Source organism: Pinus tabuliformis, chromosome 3_2, assembly GCF_031772625.1.
Source record: "Pinus tabuliformis cultivar Carrire ecotype Pingquan chromosome 3_2, CPIR1, whole genome shotgun sequence".
Taxonomy (NCBI): domain Eukaryota; kingdom Viridiplantae; phylum Streptophyta; class Pinopsida; order Pinales; family Pinaceae; genus Pinus; species Pinus tabuliformis.
Window position 1 is genome coordinate 969,416,502 of NC_142302.1, and position 17,859 is coordinate 969,434,360.

Here is a 17,859-nt window from a genome sequence, read left to right on the forward strand (position 1 = left end):
ATGTTTTTCATGTCTTTTTCAAAAGAAAGAACTTGAATTTTTAAATTTTAATGTTTTGACATCACAAATGACAAGTCGACCCAGGCCTATTGTGGCACCCATTTGGCTCCTAAGAAAGATAAATATATATATATATATATATATATATATATATATATATATTGGACCTCCTCCTCTTGGCACCATTCAACCTCAAGACATAACATCTTCTGATCCAAGCGAACGAGAAATAGGACAAGAAAGACAAAGACAAGAAGAGCATCTTCTCTCTCTAATTTGACCTCGCACTTTCTCTCTATTAGTTTTTGTAGCATTGGATGTGTTCTATCCACGAAATTTGGTGGAGAGGCTAAAATAAATGAGATCTCCAAAAACCAAAAATCGTTTCTGGGGATTCCACCTAGAGATGGCTTAATTAGATTATTAGTCATTTTTTAAATATTTCCTAAGTCTAAACTTAGAGAATATGGCTACTTAATCAGAATTAATTAAGTCAAGGTGAGAATTCTCTAGAAACTCACTCAAATCGATCCAGAGATGATCCTAGCCATTAATTAAGTTTTAATCTTGGTCATTGGTGCTCCAACAGAGAATTATAAGAGGAGTTTGATGTGGTGATGGAGAACACGCTTGAGCAGTTCAATTTACTTGGCAGATTGATTTCCAAACTAGCAGCAGCCAACTGCCGGAGACCAAAGATCGAAGCAGTGAGTGAAGGGCAGAGACTGAACCAGATGAAGTTTTCCAGATCCAGAGAGGCAACAGCAAGAGGGCTGAGTTATCCTAGTGAGGTAGCGCAAAGGACTGCGCAGTAGCTCTAAAGAGGGCAGTTCGATTTGCTGGAGAGAAATTCATTCTCAGTTCCAGAGGCCAGGCAGAGGTTCCAAAAGGCTGGAGAGACGATTTCCTCAACATCAGAAGGCAAAATGTCTTCATTAGAGACTGGTCGAACACTTGACATCATAGAGACTATGTAGAGGCTGACGCAGAAGCTTCAGGAGGCCGAGTTTTCTGAAGGCAGGTTGTGTTGGGATTGCTTGTGGAGGAAGGGTAATTCCCTCAATAATTTTGCCCAAATTTTTCTTGTTGTGGATTTCCAGATTCAGGCATCCAGATTGTACTCAGATTTTCACTATTGCATAATAAAAAAACCCTCACTATTTCACCAGTTTTCCCAAGTTGGGTTTTTCTGGGGACATTTGTCCAAAAATAATAGTGTTAAATTTTATGTGTGTGTGCTAGTAATTTCTCAGCTTCCAGCGCTATTTTCTTCCGCGGTTTTATGTAGATTGCAGTCTGATTTAATTACTATTTGTCATAGCAAATGTAGAAATTCCTTCTAGATTCAAACTGCTTATGTGATTTGCTAAAACAAAAGACTTGAATCTACTCTAGTCATCAGCGGAAACAATCAATTGATTGAGAAATCACTAAGCATACAAGAGAAAGACTTTAATCAACACATTACACAATGATTTCTTGGGGAAAGCCACAGCTAAAAACCTTTGCTATTTGTATACTGCATTAGTCAGAAATATAAGATTACAATGCTTTCCTCAAGCCCGAGCAACCTCTGCACTATCTCTATCTGTCTCACTGCTTCCTAGACAAGCCATGGCCAATACTTAACCAATTTCTCGTTCGTCCAAGTCCCTATTTCCTTGTGTTGTTTCCTTGGGAATTAGCCCCCTATAAATTAGGGAAATTCCTCGATTGGAATTGCGCAATCCTCATAGGCCTTCCTCTGACTGCATTCACCACCTGTACAATTTGGATGATTATACTATGATAGTACATTTCCCTTGAACTCCAATCTCAACTGGGTAACTCTCAGATCTGACATGCATGAGTTATTTATGAGTGAATCATCAGTTAACTAGTTGAACACATGAAGCAACACCCCACTATCTGACCTCCTACTAGTTCCTCCATCAGTTGGAACTAGTTTAACTGACTTTAACTCAGTTAAACTGAATTAATTAATTACAACTCAAAATAAACTCAACCAGGGGTCCTATAATGTAGGAGACCCTCAACTCAAATTAACTGAGCCAACTAGGTCAAATTAACTTAGTTAACTCGTACAAGTTGTCTTGTGAAGTGGAATTACAATTTTATTCCTAATTTAATTCAAGGACCAAATTAAATCAAGATTTTCTTGTTGCATTTTCAACACTCCCTCTCAACAAGAAAGGGATTATCAGATATCCCAATCCTGCCTCTATGGAATTCGAATTTGCCTCGACAGTGCGTTAGTCAAGATATTTGCATCATGTTCCTCTGTAGGAATGTACTCCAACAACATGATTCTCCTCTGCACACAATCTCGTAGATTGTGATACCGAATGTCGATATGCTTGGACCGATCATAAAAAACTGGATTCTCATAAAGTTTGATACAACTCTAATTGTCACAGAAAATCATTGTAGGATCCATTTGCTGACCAAATAACCCAACACGGATCTTCCTCATCTAGATAGCCTCACAAGTTGATTGACTAGCAGCCATGTACTCTGCTTCTACTGAACTGAGTGCAACTGATCTCTGCTTCCTGTTGTACCAAGAAACTGTTGTTGACCCAATACTGAAGATTCTCCCTAATGTGTTATTCTTGTCTGATGGACTCCCTACCCAAACTGCATCTGTGAAGCCTTGTAGCTTCGCTCCCTTTGTCTGTCTGTACCAAAGACCAAACTGAGTGGTGCCTCTGAGGTATCTCAAAGGATGTTTAATTGTCTTCCAACACAGTTTGGTTGGCTTAACCATTGTTTGACTAAGTTGGTTAACTGCAAAACATATGTTTGGTCGTGTGTTCACCAAATATATAAGTGAACCCACAAGCTGTCTATAAATAGTAGCCTCCACTACTTCTCCTAAAATAGCATCTTCCTTCCTCCAATTCCCTGCTAGAGGAGTCTCCATGGGTTTGCTGCTTTCCATGTGGAACTTCTTCAATATCTCGTTGGCATACTTGCCCTAAGAGACAAACAGTTCCTCATCTCCTTGTCATACTTCCATACCAAGGAAATAATGCATGAGCCCCAGGTCCTTCATCTCGAATTCTCTTGTAATATCCTCTTTGCAAGATTTGACTAGCTTCTCATCACCTGTTAGAATTAAATCATCGACATATAATACTATAATCAACAATTTACCTTCAACCACAATATGGTAAAGGTTTGCATCTACTTCACTTTTGGTGAAGCCCAACCTAGTGAAATAGTTGTCGATCCTGGTGTACCAAGCACAAGGTGCTTGTTTCAATCCATACAGCGCTCGCTTGAGTCTACACACATGCGACTCTCTGTTGAAGGTCTCAAATCCTTCCAGCTGCTCAATGTACACCTCTTCCTCAATCACTTGTTGAGGAATGTTGTCTTCACATCCATCTTATGTATCTTCCATCCCATCTGCGTTGAAAGTGCTAAAATAGATCTAATTGAAGAGTACCTTGCTATTGGAGCAAAAGTCACTCGTAATCAATTCCCTCCACCTGCGAGAACCCTCTGGCTACAAACCTAGCCTTGTGTTTCTCGACACTCCCATCTACTGCTTGCTTTACCTTGTAAAGCCATCTAGAACTCACCACTAACTTGTTTGCTGGTCTTGGGACCACTTCCCAAACACGATTTCTGATAATGGAGTCATAGTCCTCTACTATGGCATCAACCCATACTGGTTGTTGCACTACTTCCTCAAATGAGAATGGCTCAATCTCTACACTCTTGCTCATTAGAGCCATGTAGCCAGTGTGTCGATCTGGTGACCTCCTTTGCCTGCGTTGTGATGTGGGTGCTCCCACATTCTCTCTAGCATCATGCATCAACCTATCATCTTCTCTAGTGCGCTTCCTTCCATATCTGGATGTCTCTGCATGAGTGGGTGCTTCCACTCTCTGCTCCTCTGCATGTGGTTGTTCCACATCATCCTGAGGTTCTTCCTTTGGAGCTAAAATCTCTTCATCTGCATGTAACTGAAGCTCCCTCTCAAGGGAACATCTCATGGCCTTCTCTTCATCGAACTTCACATCTCTACGAACCATTGTCATCCTGTGAGATGGCAGGTACACTTGATAGTTGTGAGGTGTATCAGTGTACCCCACAAATATGCCCAACTCAGTTGTTGGCTCTAGATTTTTCCTTGCATCCTTGGTAACATGACAGTAAACTGATGAACCAAAGATCCTGAAGTGTGCCACATCTGGTTTCTTACCTGAAAAAGCTTCTTCTGGTGTACTCATCCCGAGAATCCGATGAGGACTTCTATTTTGCACATATACAGTTGTGTTGCATGCTTCAGCCCACAAGTGCAACGGTAGGCCCTGATCATGTAACATCACCCACCTCATTATGTTGTGGGTTATGGGGTGCTATTAACTTTCGTCGAATGCCTTCTAATGCATAGAAGTTCTTGAATTCATTCAACACATATTCTCCACCGTTATTGCTACTGAGAGCCTTCACTTTCCTGCCATTGTCTTTCTCAAGAAGTGCTTTAAATTCACAAAATTTAGAAAATGTCAAATCTTTCTTCTACATGAAGAAAATCCAGCACTTGGTGAGAAATCATCTACAAATATCACATAATACATGTATTTGGCTGTGGAGGTTGTCGAGAACGGTCCACACATCTAATTGAACTCTTTCAAGGATAGCTTGCGCTCGAATGTCCTTATCATGAAAGGTGGATTTGGTGTACTTCCCCAATGTACACCCTTTGCATGTATCTCTCTGCTCTAGTGCACCCTTGGGAAGTCCTGTAGAAATATGTTGCATGATCTTCAAAGCTCCATGGTCAAGATGGCCTAATCTTCTATGCCATAATTCACCGATTTCTCGACTCTACACCTTCTCTTCTTTTGTGCTCAAAGCAACACTGTCTTCTACTTCCAATTTGTAGAGGTTCTTCACCCGAACCCCGACCCGCTTCACTTGTCCTGTGGCTATGTGACGAAGGAAAGTCTTTCCTTTGCTAAACATCACATCGTAGCCATGGTCTTCCAACATAGCAACTGAAACTAAATTCTTCTTCAAACCCAAAACATACATGACATCTTTTAACGTGGGAGGAGAACCATACTTCCTCTGAAAAGTAATAGTATCGATGTCAGTCGCGCTATACCTTCCATCATCTCCCAATTCGATGTGCATCTGGAGGTCCTTCTCCTCTAAGTCACTGAAAAAATCTCTATTGCCCGTCATATGGAATGAGGCTCCACTATCCAGATACCACACATTACCCATCACTGATGTCACATGCAAACAATGAGGGTGAAACCCAACTCGTATCGTGAAGCAAAAGCTTCACCTACCACTCCTACTGAGGGCTTCTTGTGGCCTTCTTGTGCGGACACTTTGTGGCATAGTGTCCTAGCTCATGACAGTGAAAACATTTAATTTTCGACAAATCCTTCTTGTCGCCCTGACTGGAATCTCCTTTGGATTGGAATTTATTTCCTTTCCCTTTCTTCGCCTATCCAGCTAAGGCACAGTTCTCCTCATCATGCTTGGATGAGGTTCCATCTCTAATGCTCCGCCTTATCTCTTCTTGCACCAAGTCAGACCACAAACGCTCCCACTTTGGTAGATTCTCCCTCCCATTTACCGAATCCTGGTAGTTGTGTCAGCTCTTGGGAAGGCCTAGAAGTGCTAGGTTGACCAGATCATCTTCAGCAACTATAATACCGACACTCCCAAGCTCATCCTGACATTGGGTGAACCTGCTCAAGTATTGTGGTATTGTGTCGCCCTTCTCCATCTTGATCTTCTAAGCTTGTCCTTCAGTGCCAGCTTCTTGTGGTCACTATTGTTCTGAAACAAGTCAATCAAGGCTTGCCACATTACATATGGTGTATCCTTCCTGTGGAGGTTCGAGACAATATGATCTTGAACTCCTTCTAGTATGATCCTTCTCGCCTTTGCAACACATTTCCTCCACTCTGCCAGATCTTGAGCATCTGTTATTGGAGGCTTAGGAATATCTTTGTCTATGAATTTCTTCAGCGCATTCTCTTCCAACACTACCTCCATCTTGTCTCATTGCTTCCTAAACAAACCTTGGCCAATACTTAACCAATTTCTCACTTGCCCAAGTCCCTATTTCCTTGTGTTGTTTCCTTGGGAATTAGCCCCCTATTAATTAGGGAAATTCCTCAATTGGAATTGCACAATCCTCATAGGCCTTCCTCTGATTGCATGCACCACCTGTACAATTTGGATGATTATACAACTGATAGTACACTGCCCTTGAAAACCAATCTCAACTAGGTAACTCTAGATCTGACATGCATGAGTTATTTATGAGTGAATCATCAGTTAATTGGTTGAACACATGGAGCAACACCCCACTGTTTGACCTCCTACTAGTTCCTCCATCAGTTGGAACTAGTTTAACTTACTTTGACTCAGTTAAACTAAATTAATTAATTACAACTCAAACTAAACTCAACCAGGGCCCCTATAATGTAGGAGACACTCTATATGATTCAAGTTAGCCCCTCAACTCAAATTAATTGAGCCAACTACGTCAAATCAACTTAGTTAACTCGTACAAGTTGTCTTGTGATGTGGAATTATAATTTTATTCCTCATTTAATTCAAGGACAAAATTAAATCAGGATTTTCTCGTTGCATTTTCAACAGCGAACAGCAAATAAATTGCTAAATGAAATTAACAATTAGGAGAATAATTTCCAGTTGTTGCAATAGGATTTCAGTAGTGAATTTTTCACATGGTATCAAAGGGTGATTGATTAGCTAGAGAGTTCAGAAGCGAAAGAAGGAATTTCATTGTTTCGTAAGAGCAGCAGACCAAAATTACCAAGGGCAGCGCAGACCATTGCCAGGCAGGCCGAGTTGCTTGAGGGAGTTCGATTTTTCAGAGCAAAGAAGCAGAAAAATTCAATTTTCTAGATCGAGTGATTCCATAAGCAAAGGGAGCAACCCAGATTTTTCGTTAAGCAGATTTTTGGCTGGACGTAGAGGGTTTTGCAATAATTCGCTATAGCAAAGCCAGCATTGGGTGGAAGAAGAGAGAAGCACACACAGAGGGAACTTCGAGCCTCAGAAGTTCGAATTTGAAGTTGCAGATTGGCAGTAACAATTAGCAGAGTCACGCATTCCAGAAGGGAGTGCGAATAGCAAAGCAACAGTCGAGCACAGGAAAAGAGGAAGTTTTTGACTTGATTAGAGATGGCCACTGGAGGGCTTCGAGATTACGATAGGTTGGACGTATAATCCATCTATGTCATTTGGAAGGCTAGGATGTCCTTCCTTCTAGATGAATATGGCCTAAAGCCATACATTGATAATGTAGTGGCAGTTCCTACGAATACAGATCAGCTGAAGGAATATAAGAAGGAGATGGCGCGGGCGAAGCAGTTGATCCTGGATGGAGTCCGGGATCATATTGTCTCACATATGGCGGCCAAGGGAATGACCAAAGAGATGTGGAATGCTCTCTACATGTTATACCAAATTTCGAGCAGCAGAAAATGTTCATTGAGGAGAAGTTGAGATGCATACAGATGCAGAAAGGGGAAGGCATAGATCCCTTCCTTACAGGATTTAGGAGGTACGAGACCAACTGTCAACTATTGGGGCAACGCCTCAACCCACGGAGCTAGTGTGACTGGCACTCAACAATGTCTCAGAGGATTGGCACGATATTAGGTAGAGATAGGCTACCAGAGTGGGACAAGATGTGGGCCAATTTGCAGCAGGAGGAGTTGAGACGAGCTCAGTTAAAGAGCTTCATCAATGGCAGCAGTAGCAGCGAACAGAAAGTGGTGAAGGAGGAGGAGAATGTGACCCTCGCATCTAAGGTCCCAATCAAGGATAGGGGGAGGAGAAGAAAAATAAGGACCTATCTAAGGTCAAGTGCTTCAGGTGTGGCAAGTTTGGCCACTATAGTACCCAGTGTCCTCTAAAGAATAAGGACAAAGAGGAGAAGCAGGCCAGGTAGCAGCACATGCAGAGACAGATAGGCTATCCTCCAAGTTGGAATAAGACTTTGCGATGATTGCCCATATACCTCCAGGAGGTGGGGTGACTTGGAGTTGTAGCCCCAGAGAGCTATAGACATGGGCAGGGTCCTTGAGGAGTCAACCTCATGGATCAGTTCCTAGCTACAGGGGCCCATAGTATTCAGTAGCAGGATGGATCATTGGCAGTAGATGCAATTAGATACCAGAGTGACAGTTGCAGAGACTAGTAGCAGTCAAATGTTGGAGGGCATAGTGTAGAGTTGACAGTAGTGCAGAGTAGCACAGTGCAGAGTCAGCAGCAGCACAAATTCTTCAGACACAGTGCAGAGACTGGTAGCAGTGAGAGACTCAGTTGATTTAGTATTTTGGATGTTTTTCAGTTGCAAATGTTGCAGTTGCAGCAGCAACAGAGTTGCAGTGCATATGTGGTGTTGGCAGCAGTTCTGTAGAGTAAGCAACGGCACAAATGCAACGTATATCAGAGTTGCACAGTAGCTGGTGGGCAGCAGAAGCCAAACATCAACAGGGTGATAGGAGATGATGCAAAGACAGGGTGTTGTGGCAAGGTGTGCAGTATTAGAACACATTCCTTGCTAAGAGGGAATGTTAGTTTTTGTAACATCAGATGTGTTCTAGCCACGAAATTTGGTAGAGAGGTTAGAATACATGAGATCTCCAAAACCCAGAAATAGTTTCTAGATATTCCACCTAGAGATGGCTTGATTAGATTATTAGTCGTTTTTTTAAATATTTCCTAAGTCTAAATTTAGGGAATGTTGCTAATCAATCAGAATTAATTAAGTCAAGGTGACAATTCTCTAGAAACTCACTTGGATCGATCCAGAGATCATCCTAGCCATTGATTAAGTTTTAATCTTGGTAGTTGGTGCTCCAACAATGGATTATAAAACGAGTTCAATGTGGTGATGGAGAACACACTTCAGCAGTTTGATTTCCTTAGCAGATCGATTTACAGAGTAGCAGCAGTCAGCTATCGAAGAGAGCTAGAGATCAAAGCAGTGAGTGAGGGGAAAAGACAGTGATCTGGAGGAAGCTTTCCAGATCCAAAGAGGCCGCAGCAAGAGGGCCGAGTAATCCCAGTGAGGTGGCGCAAAGGACTACGCAGTAGCTTCAAAGAAGGCAGTTCGATTTGTTGGAGAGAAATTCGTTCTCGGTTCCAGAGGCCAGGCAGAAGTTCCAGAAGGTCGGGGAGACGATTTCCTCAGCAACAGAAGGCAAAACGACTTCATCAAAGACTGGTTGGAGGCTTGACGTCATAGAGCCTACGCAAAGCAGCACAGAAGCTTCAGGAGGCCGAGTTTCTGAAAGCAGGTTGTGTCGGGATTGCTTGTGGAGGAAGGGTAATTCCCTTCAATTATTTTGCCCAAAGTTTTCTTGCTATGGATTGCTAGTTTCAGGCATCCAGATTGTACTCAGATTTTCACTGCTGCATAATAATAAAAACCCTCACCACTGCACCAGTTTTCCTAAGTTGGTTTTTTCGGGGACATTTGTCGAAAAATAATAATGTTAAATTTTATGTGTGTGTGCTAGTATTTTCTCAACTTACAGCACTATTTTCTTCCACAGTTTTATTTGTGTAGATTCCAGTCTGATTTAATCAGTGTTTGCTGTAGCAAACAGCAAATAAATTGTTAAATAAAATTAACAATTAGGAGAATAATTTCCAGTTGCTGCAATAGGATTTCAGTAGTAAAATTTTCACACTCTCTCTAGTGACTTCGCACATGTAACAGGTTTTTGGGCATATCTGGCAGCAGGTCCAAGTTTTTCTGGGTTCAGGAGGAGGCCGGAATTCGGCCCTATCGGAGCAGATCAGGCCGAGTCTTTTGGGCAGCATCTTGACTTGATGAGAAGAAACTTTGACCATGTTTGACTAGGGATCTCTTGCTGGTCTGTTTGACTTCATTTTGACTAAGAAAGATCAGTTGTATCTCTTGTTGAATTAAAGAATTTCTTTAAGGAAAAGGTTGCTGGATTTTTCCCCAAGTGGGTTTTCCGAGGGTAAATCTTGTGTTGACTTTGTTCATCATTGTTTTCATTATGATCTCTACTATCCTACTGTTTTATGGTTGGAATTCTGAAGTATAATTGCTTAATGATTTACTAGAAGTTCTAAAGATAATATTCATATCATTGGAAGTAATTATCAGTTTCTGAAATAAGTGTTAGTATCTATTGTACTTGTAAAAATCAAAACTACCTGCACATGGACTCGCCACCGAACGTCAACAAGCTGACTGTTGCCAGGGGCACTAAGGGACTTTTCTTTGAATGCAGTCACTAATATATGTCCACTTCTTGTCCATAAGTCTTGAAATGCTTCCAGCTGGAATTATCCATTTACAATTTCACACCGAGTTACCCTATATTTTTCAAGGCATAATGCAAGCATCACTGAAAAAGAAAGTAATCAGTAAGTTATTCTTCAGTTCCATAATGGGTAGAGCATTAAAAATTAATCAAATACCGAAGAAGACAATCCGAAAGCTTGAGACTATCCACAAGATTTGTGGCAGAAACAGAATGGATTGCTGCCTGCTCAAAGGTAAAAGTGCAAGCATCAATGAGGTCTTCCAATTCCTCTGCTGTAAGGCCCAAAACTTGCTGTAATTTTGATACCTCAGCTTCATTAAATGGTTTTTCCTCCTGCATCACATGGTTGCCAGACTTTATGTGTCTTTCTCTGTCAAGTTACCATATTACAGTGAGAATTTGATTTTCACCAGTAAGCCATAGCATCTGAACCAGAGTACAGGTTTCGACTGAAACGTTTTAGGACTTCAAAAAGGAACACTTTTTTTACAGTTGCGATATTCTTCAAAATTTTGATATCATGGATATTTAAAACTTAAAAGCATGGTACAGATCTTAAACTTTCATATAGATAGCTATCAAGCTGCAGCATTTTCCTAAGGTTTCAACTTCTGGCCAACAATGTCCCCATCTATATATGAAATTTGAATTATGTACTTTTGGTTTTCAAAGGAAACATTCAAAGAAAGGATTGATTCTGTATTATTCTAGTTCAATGTAGGCACAAGTGTCACGAGCTTCCCAATCAGAGCTAAACTATAAGATAAAAAGCATAAGTGTTATGAATCTGGGTTCTACTTCTCCCTCAATGGGGTGAGTTATGATATCAAAAACAGTTGAAGAACATGACTGGGATTATATGAATTTTTTATTTTTTTTGTGCACAATTTATCTTTTTAATATAGTTTTGGCCGATTAACCACAAGTAATTATCCCAGAGAGAATGTGATATGAAGTCGTGGAATTAATCAACTAGATAGGTATGGGGGTGATTAGTGGCACTTGCATTCTAATTTGACAGTGGATCTTAGATCGAAAATGAGCAAGAAATATGGACAATATTGACATATCGATAGTCAAAAGGGATAGGGTTCATTGATGAGATTAATTTAAAGTAAAGATAATAAAGATGGTGTAACATTAGCAAGGAAGGAAAAAGAAGAATGCTGCCGCAAAAATAGATATGTGAAAGACAATGAAGTAAGGAGAAAATGATGACAAGAGTAAAAGTTTTGGCGATGATCTTATGAACTTGAGTTATGGGCAAAAAGGGCTACATTGTCAATTGGATGTAGCTCTGATTTAAATCCCTGAGCTATTGGATGTAGCTCTGATTTAAATCCCTGAGCTACATTGTCAATTGGGTGTAGTTATGGGGAAAAAGCCATTATCCTCCCCATTCGGATTTAAATCCTATGCCCACTTTAAGTGAACCAATTGTTGATTGGTGCTCACAAGGTACCAGCAATTTCATTCTTGCTTACTGGCTGGAGGGTGAGAAAAGAATTTACATGTAAAAAAAGGCTACTTTAGTCAAGACAAAATCATTTTTGAAAATTAATGAAATATGTTGTTGTTTGTCCAAGAATAATGGTGGTGAGAATTTACATGATGTAGTTGGGCATATAATTGTGAGACCATTCATAGGCATGCATATCCCATTTTTTGGCCTTATTAAGTTGTTCATGTAAGACCTAGGCATAGGCATGATGCACCCCCACATTGCACAATAGAAATTGTTCCTCACAGATGCATGTTGTAGCACAATGGTGCACAAATGACCATGTGGCAAGTGTTACAAGAACATCCTCCCCAACCCCCCTGACCCCCATCCTTGGAACTATGCTCTGAGTGGGAGTGCACTCCAAACCTTTTGGGCACACTCCCTAGCAATTTGGGACTGTGGCACTCCCAAGGATCATGCTCCTCCCAAGGTGCTCCTTAGACGCTCCCTAGGTGCTCCTTGGATGCTCCCTAATGGAAATGTTTTCTAACATTACCATTAATTGTTTCAAGATGTTTGAGAGCGGTTCCAACCTCATCAAACTTCATATGGAAAAAAGAAAATTTCATATCCCATTCAAAATTTAGTAAACTCGACAATTTTCAAGATTTCAAGATAGATGGGACTGTGACATTTCATTAGATTCTATCACGTATGAGGGTATGTGATTGGCGTTTAATGAAGAGCACCAAACCCTATATGTTCCCTAGTGTTGGTGGTGTTGATTGTTGAACTCCTTTCTCATGGCCTTAGCAAAAATGTACCCTTCACTCAAACCAAAATCATTGATCAGGGATGTCAAGCTTTTTCAATCATATTTTAAGGCTTGGCTTAAGCAATTTCATCAAAAATGGGAGATGTCCACTGATGTACCCCTAGAGGATCAAGGCTAGACAAGAGAAAAAAGAATGAAAGATGATACTAATGATGAGGATCCCAATATAAGCAATGGTGGAATGTTTCTTGTCAAGGAGTGGTGGAACATGCATGGCGATGCTACCCCGCATCTACAACATTTAGCAACATGGGTGTTTTCACAATTGGTGAACACTTCTTCTGTAAAGAGATGTTTAGCAACTAGCTCAATTTATAGTTTTGGACCTTCTGATCTTAATATTTCAGTGTGTAGATTGCCTATTTTGTAAACATAACTATTTGTTCATGTTGTTGGCAATTGCTAGATAACCTATTTCATTCCATAAATTAATGGTCTACTTTCTATTATATGGCTTAAAAATTTGTATGTTTGTTTGTAGTTGATAAAATCTAGATTCTAGATGGTTGATGCTTGAATGATTAATCATTAATGTACTATGGATGCCATTTCTATCTTCATTGATGTACAAATATGCATGTTTTCATATATTTTGCAACTAATTTGCATTCTAGTTGTTTTATGGATATAAATGCTCTCTCTCTCTCTCTCTCTCTCTCTCTCTCTCTCTCTATATATATATATATATGTTCCAAGGGAATGGGGCCATGCTTCCCATGCACCCAAGACAGGGAGACACATGGGGAAATGTTTCCCCATATCCCCCTTTTGGAGAAACTCGGGGAGACATGGGGGAAATCTTTCCCCAGTGTGGGGGACACATTTCCCCAAAAAGGGTGCTTGTGGGCATCCCCCCTAAATTTTGTTTGAAACAATAATTTATAAGTGGGAAGCCTAATATTCAACCCAAGGGCCCTATTAATAATATGTAATTAATGGTAATGTTAAATTCTTAAAGTCCTTTTACTTAAAATTTTACTATTACCATTAAACTCAAGATGTTCAAGAGTGGTTCTAACCTCACTGGATTTCATATGGAGAAATTAAAATTTTAGATTCCACTCAAAATCCAATAGGCTCAACAGTTTTTAGGATCTCAAGATTTGGGGGATTGTAACATTTCCATTGGATTCTATCATATATGAGAGTATGAAACTAGCATTTAATCAAGAAATCAAGCCCTCTATGTAACTCAATGTTGGTGGCATTGATTATTGAACTCCTTTGTCATGACCCGAGTAAACTTGTACCTATCACTCAAACAAAATCTCAACTTGACATGTTGAGCTTTTTCTATCTTATTTTAATGCTTAGAGGTTGGTATTGATGATGAGGATCCCAATATACACAATGATTTTGATGATATGTAGGTATTTGTTGTACCATGAACTTTTTTAGACTGTAGAGGCTAGAGTCTCTTTGTTGATGTATTTTGGTTCAAATATGGATTGCACTCAATGCTATTTTGGTTATATGCACCCTTGCTATGTATATGAGAAATTTTGCATATTTGTGTATAATGGTTTGGATTCATATGGATGCACATCAATATTTTTGCATTTTTTGGTTGACCAGTTTTCTAGTCTAGTTTATTTTCCATATGCCAATTTTGGGGTCAACCAATTCGATCATTGGTTCGGTTCTAATAACATTGGTTCATCGTCCATTGTTCATTTTTAGTTTGAACTTTTGAGCCTTGACTATAGATATTGATGACCTTAGACCAAGTCTTTGACTCAATTGCTTTTTACTATTTTTGAGTTTGAGTAATTCCAATTTACTATTCTAGTCTTAAACTTTAATATCTACTATTTTGCTTAGTAGTAATCAGATTCTAGAATAATGAATTATGAATTTAAATCAACGTATACAATATTTTACTATTTTTATCTCATTGAATCATTTATGATGTATGAATCTATGTATTTCATTATTGAATTTGAATTTGAATTTTATATATATATATATAGACACACACACCCTAACACTCCCCATCTCCCTAACACCCCATCCCCTTGAGTTTCCTAAAATTTAGGGGTGTTCCTACATATCTCCCCAGTGCATCGTTCCTGTGTCCCCCATCCCAGAACTTGGTGGAACATTGACACACACATGATGCTCATAGGATGCTCCATTTCTGAGGATTTTTGGAAAATAAAACTCCTGCTCTCAAAAACGTTGCCACACTGTTCATCCTTGCATGTAGCTGTGAGTAAACTAAATATCCTAGGGAGGGTGTGACATCAGGTTGAGGAATAAACCACTGGGTCGATACAGGGGTGATTAGGTAACCCATCTTCTAGCCTAATGGATAACAGATCAGAGATGTTGAAAATAGTTATGAAGATGAGGAAACAATATTAAAGAAAAGTAATCTCAGAGTTTAAGACAAGAAGTATTTAGGATCAACTAATATAAAGCGATGTATGCATTTTGCATGTACAAGTTGAATTTGTAAAGAACCCATATTGGAACAGGTGAAGAGACCAGAAATAAAGATTGAACATGTACTTGTTATGGGTTAGTATGTTAGAATACTACTATTGTTGTGTGTCACTGCATATTCCCGGTAATAACATGCTCATGTGTGCGTGACTTGCTGTTTCAGGGTACCTTAATTGGTTGTTGAGAGTTGAATATTAGTTGAGTAGTCATTGAGATTTGAATAATAGTTGATTGCTTTAATATTAGTTTGGCTTCCAAGATTATAATCGATTAGAATCGATTACTTGGGTTGGTTTCCTCTGTTATATACCTCACTTGTTATCCCCACCAGGTCAGGCTCTATATTCTAGAATGCCAATTTACATAATGTGGCGCTCCACAGAATTCACAAAATGCAGAGAATACTATGAGTTTACCCATAATTTTTTCCTTGGAAGGAAAAAAAAAAAAATATATATATATATATATATATATGTGTGTGGGGGGTGGGGAAGCGTGTGGCGGGAACACGGAGCTGAAAGAGAAAGCCCTATTATTGGTCTATAATACACACAAGAATTTACACAAACAAATGAGTAGCTATTTACTCCAGCACAAATGTGCAGAGAAGTTTACTGTTTAGGCACTGGGTTAAGTATATTTAAATTTTCGGAATAATTTCCAGGCATGAACAAAAAAATAAAATTGGAGATTCGAAGTAACTCTCATACCTTTGCAAGCTTGATGATGATCCGTTCCAAGAACAGAGAGAAACGATCAATGGGGACTCTATTTGCCAGCTGAATAGAATTTCTGAAGCTGCCACCACTCCAAGAAAGTAAATAAACCAAATGTATAAAAATAATAATTACCAGGATGCTGATGCTTCTTTATTCCTCCATACCCATCAATGAAAACAAATATGGGGCAAAGCCACCAGTATACCAGAGAATGAGATTATAGATGTTGAACAAATAGACCATCTAATAATGGATAAATCAATTCTAACAAAAGTATGAAATCCAGAAGACGTACCTTGAGCTGTTTGGCAGCAGAACTTCTGCCATGTCGGATCCTCTGCTTGTTCAATTCACCAAATGGAGAATCCCAAATAATTTATATCAACAATTATGAGTCACGTGAACACTACATTTCATATGGGTAAGTTCGAGATTTAATGCGTAGTTTGAGCTGTTTGGCAGCAGAACTTCTGCCATGTCGGATCCTCTGCTTGTTCAATTCACCAAATGGAGAATCCCAAATAATTTATATCAACAATTATGAGTCACGGGAACACTACATTTCATCTGGGTAATTTCGAGATTTAATGCGTAGTCAGATTATTCATGTTCCTCATGGATTTTCCCTTGGCTCACACGGCTTTGGATTTTCAGCACTTAACACGAACAACCCAGAAAATCATGAAGTGTCCTTACATTTCTTAAAATTATCTACCGAACTGACCTATTCACAGCACTTATCATATCTATCTTTAGGAAACCAATCATTCTCTGCTTCATCCGGTCCCCCATGGGAGCCCTAAAGTCAAAATATGAATATACATGAGCCGCAATCTAGAGGGCCTGGGATAAAATAGAGCGCTACATTACTACAGATTTGGACTCTGATTCCACGGCACGACAAAATAGAGGAGTTATCAAAACAACCCCAATCAACATGGTCGCTGCTACTTCCTCCCACATCATCCGGTGATCATTCTAGATGAATGATGTCTACTTTGCTCTTCTGCTATCTGGTGTGGTTATTATAATGGTTACTTATCCGTGGTTGTTTCGTTATCCTAGTTTGCTCACTGGTAGCATTTTGGTTTTTTGTGTGATGGGTTAAGGCTGCTACTTCCTCCCACATCATCCGGTGATTATTCTAGATGAATGATGTCTACTTTGCTCTTCTGCTATCTGGTGTGGTTATTATAATGGTTACTTATCCGTGGTTGTTTCGTTATCCTAGTTTGCTCACTGGTAGCATTTTGGTTTTTTGTGTGATGGGTTAAGTTTATGTGTTACTGTAGTGTAGCTAGTTTACAATAATAAGCTCTGTTTTAATGTAGTGTAGCTAGTTTACAATAATAAGCTCTGTTTTAATGGTGTGGTCGATCTATGGTGTAATTTAATTTATAGATGAAATGGTTTTTTTTTATAATTATTTTTTTTGGTTAATTTTAATTAAAATGTGATAGAGATTTTTAATTTTCTAGTTAATTTTAATCAAAAAATTATAGAGGTTTTTAAAAACTTGAGTTTAAATTGTATAATTTTTATAATTTGAATGCCCCATGAATTTCGCAAGGTATTGAATCCGTTTATGTATTTATAAATATATTTTAAACAATAAAAAATCTTGAAATTATATTGCTCGATTTTGGTGAATTCTCTTGAAAATAATTATTTCCTCTATAAATTAGACTACGCCTATAAATATAGTTTACTTTATAAGATAATATAATAACAGCATATTTATCGACTATTAATGTTTTAGTGATTCGTACGTGTTCTATGTATGTGCTTTGGTCTAGTTTATAATAGTGATTTTATGGGTAGTATGGTTTATGTTTTCATTGCAGTAGTAGTGTTAAGAAATTATAATATTTTAATATAATTTTTTTCATCACTTAGTATACACATGCATATTGATAATATGTATTAATATCTTTTGTCCCGGTTTTTAATAGGGATTTTTGTAATTGTTTCAATGTTAAAGTCTCTTGACTCTTATTAGTTTTGGCCTTTTTTTATGTGGACAACCAAAGTTTTCAAGATTCTTTTTATTTACGATTTTTTTAAATTATTAAAATAATTTTATAATATTGAAAA

The 17,859-nt window shown here is 38.9% G+C and overlaps 1 pseudogene across 1 annotated transcript in view; it reads right to left on the reverse strand.

Moving 5' to 3' along the window:
- Positions 1-16,906, reverse strand: part of LOC149183861 (uncharacterized) — a 36,741-nt pseudogene extending 19,835 nt beyond the window's left edge. Inside the window, exons 1-4 of the transcript XR_016257214.1 lie at positions 16,061-16,906; positions 15,757-15,844; positions 10,477-10,655; positions 10,210-10,335 (exon numbers count right to left, since the gene is read on the reverse strand). The product of XR_016257214.1 is annotated as an uncharacterized LOC149183861 (transcript). The remainder of the gene's footprint in view (positions 1-10,209; positions 10,336-10,476; positions 10,656-15,756; positions 15,845-16,060) is intronic.
- Positions 16,907-17,859: the final 953 nt, after the last annotated feature.